A 6,698-nucleotide genomic window follows, 5' to 3' on the forward strand; every position below is an offset into this window, starting at 1 on the left:
TATTTCAACTTGAATGTCATAAAAGAATGTCAAACTTAACCCATTCTAAACAGAATAAATTAATTGAAACTCAACTCCTTATCACATCTGCACTTGTCTTACTCCAAGATGAAACAAGGATCATTTTCCTCTCCTCTCCTCTCCTCTCCTCTCCTCTCTTCTTTTATTCTAGTTGCCACACCTAATCCAGAAGCAACTCTTGTCTATATATTGTTCTCCCCCAAAATATCTGAAATTGCCCTGATTCCATTTCCACTATCTCAACCTTGATGCGAGCTGCTAACTTGTCTTGCTAGGAGATGTCAATGACTTCTCTCTTGCAATTTCTTGTCCCTCCCCACATCCACCTGTGTCCAAAAGCCATCTCCATTTAGGAGTCAGAGTAAGCTCCTAGAAATGGGAATCATGATTTCCACCCAATTGCAAGCAGACCTATGCTAGTTGCCTATGATGGTCACATCAGAGTTCCAAAATGCGTGTTGTTTAGAACAATACAAATGTATCATCATCTTAGGGTTTGAGAAGGCGGAAGTCTGAAATCAAGGAGTCAGCAGGATATTGCATTTTTTCCAGCATTTATTACAGAGGAATCCTCCTTTGTACTTCTAGCCTCTGGTGATACCCAGCATTTCTTGGTTTGCAGATACACCTTTCCAATCATATTATACCTGCTTTCAGTGTTTCTTTACATTGTTCTCGCTCTGAACATATTTCTAACATTTTGGATTAGGAGCTGCCCCAATGGTCTCACTTCAACTTGATCATTTCTTTACTAGATGCTAACATTTCCACATATCTTTTTTATTGGTGGTAGGTTGGAATGAAATACTATCCAACCCATTACAAAACACGAAGCTGCCTACACAAGCCTATAAAGCTCTCTGTCGGCTCTCTGTTTCATCGGGTTCTATAACCCACAGACTGAACCAAACATGAATGGAACATGGAAAATGTTGGGGGAAAAAACTTTGTGATGAACACCAGCAGACTTTTCTTTTCATTATTCCCTAAAAATATATGATGCTGTTTACATAACACATTATATTAGATATTATAAGTAATCTAGGCTCTTAAGAGATTTGTTTGTTGATTAATTTTAAGGCATAGTAACAGAGAGAGGAGAAAACACACAGAGAAAAAATTTCCTGTCTGCTAGTTCATTCCCCAAATGGCCATTCCCCATGACAGGAACTCTACCTTGGTCTCCTACAAGGGTGATGGGGTCTCAAGAACTTGTACCATCTTCTGCTGTTTTCCTAGCAACATTAACAGGGAACTGGATTGGAAGCAAAATATCAAGGACTTGAACTGATGCTCTAATATGGGAATGCCATCAGTGTAAGTGGTGCCGGCCCCTTGTAAATTATCTAAAGATGAGTTACACTGTAAGGGAGAATGTGTATAGGTTAGGTGCAAGTACTATATCTTTTTTGGAAAAGTATTTGAGCATTTTCAAATGGCTGGTAACCAAGGAAGGTTCTGGAAACAGTCCCTCAGGGATACTAAGGTACAGTTGTATGTGGCTTCTGCTTCCCTCTCTGACAACATCTCCTGGGGCTTGCCCATTTCATCCTATTCTAGCTTCCCTGGCACTTCAGATCAGCAGGTTTGCACCCAGCATTGAAATGCAGACTTCACCTCCACAGGGAGAACAGCTCTGATTGGTTATCTCACCTCCCTTAACTAGTTAACTTCTCTTTTTCTTCATTAGCATTAGTCACACTCCAGAGTTACCTTGTACATACATTGTCTCACTGTTACAAATGCTCCTGGATATCTTCCTAACACCATCCAACTTCTTTCATTGCTAGAAAGTTTGTGTTTGGTCTGCCAACTACCCAGTCTCAAGGGCCTGGTTACTGACAGTACTTAGACTGAGTGTGTGGTCAGGTTCTGGCCAAGGGATTGTAACAGGAAGTCTTCAAGGTTCTGGAATGATCTTTCTCCTGATTGAGAAAGTACACAAAGAATAAATTCTGTCCTGGAGTCTTGATTTCTCAATTTCAGGGCGATTTCTAGTTTGAACAGCTATCTAGTATCCACAAGCTGCCTTGTTAAAGAGAACAGAAGCCAATAATGCTGAACATGATGCAAGTGGAAGTGGGATGAGCATGATTTTCTTTCCTTCCTTCCTTCCTTCCTTCCTTCCTTATTTTGGTCCATTTTAAAATCTTTCATGATTTGGTTTTTATACCTAGCTATTTATTTAAAAGTCAGAGATGTGGGGGCTGGTGCTGTAGCTCAGCAGGCTCATCCTCCACTTTCAAGTGCTAGCATCATATAGGAGCACCCATTCCTGTCCTGGATGCTTCTCTTCTGATCCAACTCTCTGCTTATGGCCTGGGAAAGCAGTAGACAATGACCCAAGTCCTTGGGACCCAGCGTCCATGTGGGGACCAGGAAGAAGGTCCTGGTTCCTGGCTTCTGATCGGCTCAGCTCCAGCTGTTGTGGCCATTTTGGAAGTGAACCAGCGAATGGGAGATCTTTCTCTCTGTCTTTTCTTCTCTCTGTAAATTCACCTCTTCAATAAAAATAAGTAAATCTTTTTTATTATTAAAAAAGATGCATTTGTGTGTGCCTTGTTTTTTTTTTTTTTAATCGGAGAGAGAGAGATACAGAGAACCCCCATCCACTGTTTTACTCTCTAAATGTTCACAGCAGTTGGGGCTGGGCCAGGTTGAAGTCAGACCAGGGATTTATACCCATGTGGGTCTCCCATGTGGGTAACAGAAACCCTTATACTTGAACCTTCATTTTGTTGCCTTGTTGCCTCCCCTCCCAGTGTACACATTAGGAGGACGTTGGAATCAGAAGCAGAGCAGGACTTGACCCCAGGCACCCAATATGGGATATGGCACCCCAAGCAACATCTGAACCTCTAGAACAAATGCCTGCCCTGGGGTGAGGTTTTTGATACCGTGGATTCACTGTGCCAACCCTAGAACCCCTGCCCACTTCTTGAGTGAGCACCATAACTTTTCCTGTGTTTCAAGCCATTGATATTTAAGGTTTTCATTGTTTGCTTTTAATATGTGCTCACTGACACTCTCTTCCAATATAACCATTGAATCCATGTGCTATCACAGATTCTCTAGGCCAAAGCCCCCAGAAATGACAATGGCAAAGGAAGACAAAAAAAAAAAAAAAAAAGAGAGAGAGAGGGAGAGAAAAAAAGAGAGAGTATGTGAGAGATCATTCATCTACTGATTTATGACCGTGACAGAGAAAGACAAAGAGTTCTTCCATTCACCAGTTCATTCCTTAAATGCCCATAACAGCCAGGGCTAGGCCACCCAAAGCCGAAAACTACATCCAGGTCCCACGTGGGTAGCAGGGACCCAAGTACTTGACCCATCACCTGCTGCTTCTTAGGGTCTGCATATGCTGGATGTGGATCTCAAATGAAGGTAGCACTTAAATTGATACTCTACTATGGGCATCCTAAGACACGGCTTAACCTGCTGTTAATGTAATTGCTCCGTTTTTTTTTTTTTAATTGTTGTTGTTTTAATGCGGATTCATTCCATCCAGTTGCTTTCATAAAGGAGTATTTACTGAATGAATACATGGGTGGGTGGAATGAAAGTACCTGTTTGCACCCCTGTTGTGCTATTTACCTTTGTTCTCAGCCTCAGTTTTCCTTTCCCACTTTTATCACCTCTCCCTTTCTGTCAAACTGATTTTGCACTCTTTTTCCTCCTTTTAACATTATGTGGTCCCAGGTCCCTAGCCTGACACCATTCTACTCACCTCATTCTCCTGGCTTATTGCAGCATACACCTAGGCCCAGCCTAAACCCACTTTTGTCCTGTGATTCCCTCTCTGTCTTCAGAGTACAAACACAATGGAGTTCCCCTGAGTACAGCACTCCCCCTTCAGAATCCTTTGCTTTTCTTGTGGCCCTGATCTAGTGTCTTTGTAAGCAAACATTTCTTCTTCTCTCCAGCATCATAAACACTTGAAAAACCAGACCAGTAACCTGCTTTTACTTGTCTGCCTCACAAGAACAGAGTGTTACTATTAAGGTGATGCTCAGAAAGTTCTGTTGAATGAAGGCAGCGTCATACAGTGGTTAATCTATTGACTGCTTGGCTTTCTGGCACAGGAAAGTCAAGTTAATGTCCACATCATTTGCTTGCTGTGTCAACTCCAAGCAAGTCAACTAATTTGTTCAAACCTTTGTTTTTTTATTGGTTTGCTTGTTTGTGAAATAGAGGCATAAGAGTGTTACCTTATAGGACTGCTTTTTATCTCTCTCTCAGAGAGAGGGAGAGAATGCCTACAGGCTATTTGGCACAGAGACCAGCAGAGAGTAAATATCTATTATTCAGTTACTTGTTAGCATTAGCAGATGTCTTTAAATGAATGAATATTATCATATTCAGGAACAAGTAAAGGTTATTCTCATAGGTAGTTATTAACTGTGCTTAGTAGAGTATGCTGGTGGGATGGTATTGCACACATATAGCACAGATCTTGTACACAGGACTTTCCTACTTTCCAAGTGTTTTAATAGAGAACTATAGTGAACCTAAAGGTATTTATTTGCTTGGGAAACTAACTAGGAGAAAGTGGAAGGAGCACTTCCATTTGTATGCTAATGATGAGTGCTTGCTTAAATTTGGAAAATTGTTCAGGTCAGGACACCTGGCTGCCAACCTGAAAACCTGGCTCCTGCTAATTAAAGCCGCAAGGAATTTCTTGGCAGGATCATAGCAGAGTTGTGGGTTTGGTTTAAAGAATCACCAAGAAAAGTAATGATCCAGACCCAGAAAATGGTGGCCATACGGATACAACCAAAAAGAGCAGACTGCTAAGGATGCCATCATGGGGACCATGTGTCCTCAGGACATCTGCTGTCACATGGCTGTTCTCTGCTATCCACAACAATGGATATTGCAGTTTCCAGGTTGTCATTGTCACCACAGGGAATGTTTGCTGAATGCTTTAGGTGCTGGTGACCCAGACTGGGTCACATCTGGCTTCTGCAGCTGCCCTAAGGAGAGGGGAGGAAACACCTGCTCTTTCAGGTTGTGAAACCAGGAAGCCTCTTGGATATCCTTTGTCTTAGAGGATGCTGAACAAATTCTATGAATGTCCATTAGGGCTCCCCAGAAAGCCTGAAGACAGGATCAGAAAAATCAAAGGCTCGGAGGGGTTCCCTGCAAGAATTTTGCATGCAGCCCATAGATGTCTCCTTCTGCATGCAAGCACTTCTGAATACAGAGGAAATAACAGCAGGGGTATTCTCATCCTTTTTAGCAGGAATGGGAATTTCAAAGGGACCCTTCTTAGCAAACTGAATGAGTTAGTGAGGCCCGCTAAGGAGCCGAACTGGGTACAATGATATTTCGCTCTCACATGAAGCACAGAGGTGTGATGAGAGGAGGTGTTTTGTTTGGACTCCTCCTGATGGGCTTAGACCTAGGGTCCCCTGGAGCCCCAGGGGCAGAGGCCAAGCCTCTCTCCTGAAAGGGGGCAGCAGATGGTATTCTCAGCACCCCTGATGACAGCGTAATGGCTGCAGGAAGCCATGGGGCTCCATCTGGGAGGGAGCCTGTCTCCTGCCGCCAAGAAGTCAATGTGTTTGCAATCTTCACACTTTCTGTGGGGCTCTTTCAGGAGGGCAGATTGTAGAAGGCTGGAAAATTCCGCCTGAGGAAGGACCACACCTTTTCATGTGGCTTCAACACAGCCAGGGTCACCCTGAGAATCGGAAGGTGAAAGATGGCAGGGTGGAGTGTGGCACACATGTTGGGAAAGCCAGAGATTATTTCTGGGGCGGTGAGAAGGGGGTGCGATGAAAAGGTGGGAGGATGTCAAGCTCTGATATTTGCAAATGTTGGTGGCCAAGCAATTCATTCTCCCTCCCAATCTAACCCACACACTTGAGCCAGAAAAACGTATTCCCGGCTGTTTCCACGGCTCTTACTCAGCTCCAAGTCATTTCCCCTCTCAGATTATTTCCATTTTTAAGGCCCAATTTCCATTCGCTTTTTGATCTTCTGCTTTTAAGACATTGAGCCAATAGGATCACGAGCCAAGTACCAAGTTTTCTTTCAAGGCTTTGAACCGATCCTTTACGTCCTCATCCTCTCCTGGGCAGTGGATTCTCTTTGGGTTTGCCGGCTCAGAGTACTCCAGGTGGAATCAAAGAGAAGGGGGTTATAAAAGGTTGGAGGTAAAAGTGAAAACTCTAAGATGCCTCTTGTAAACATCAATGACTGCCCAGAGGAAAGGTGCTGTGAGAAATTAATAAATTAATTACCAGTTTATTAACGAATAACATATGGTTCACACCATTGAAAAACACTGATTTGGCATCCCAGGAGAAACGTCTTCTGAAATTTTATGATATCGTTAGTTTTATGTGAATTTTTAAAAATGATTTTCAGTTTAATTTTTCATCACCATTAATAAAACAAAGTACACTATGGCCGAGTCTACTGGGCATAAAAAGAAAAAAATACCTGTGAGTGGTTCTTTGTGCTTTGCACACACACACACACACACACACACACACACACACACACACACAAAATGTCAACAGTCTTCTGTCTTAATTTTTAAGTTTTATCACGGCAAGATTTATGAAATAATTCCATAGTTCCTTTTGTGGTCTCACAGTGTTAGGCAGCGGCAAGTACCTAACCTCACAGAGTTAGTTACTTTGTCACTTTTCTACAAGTTGTGGGGT

This window comes from Ochotona curzoniae, unplaced genomic scaffold (genome assembly GCF_017591425.1).
Source record: "Ochotona curzoniae isolate NIBS_2020 unplaced genomic scaffold, NIBS_Ocur_1.0 contig_1274, whole genome shotgun sequence".
NCBI lineage: Eukaryota > Metazoa > Chordata > Mammalia > Lagomorpha > Ochotonidae > Ochotona > Ochotona curzoniae.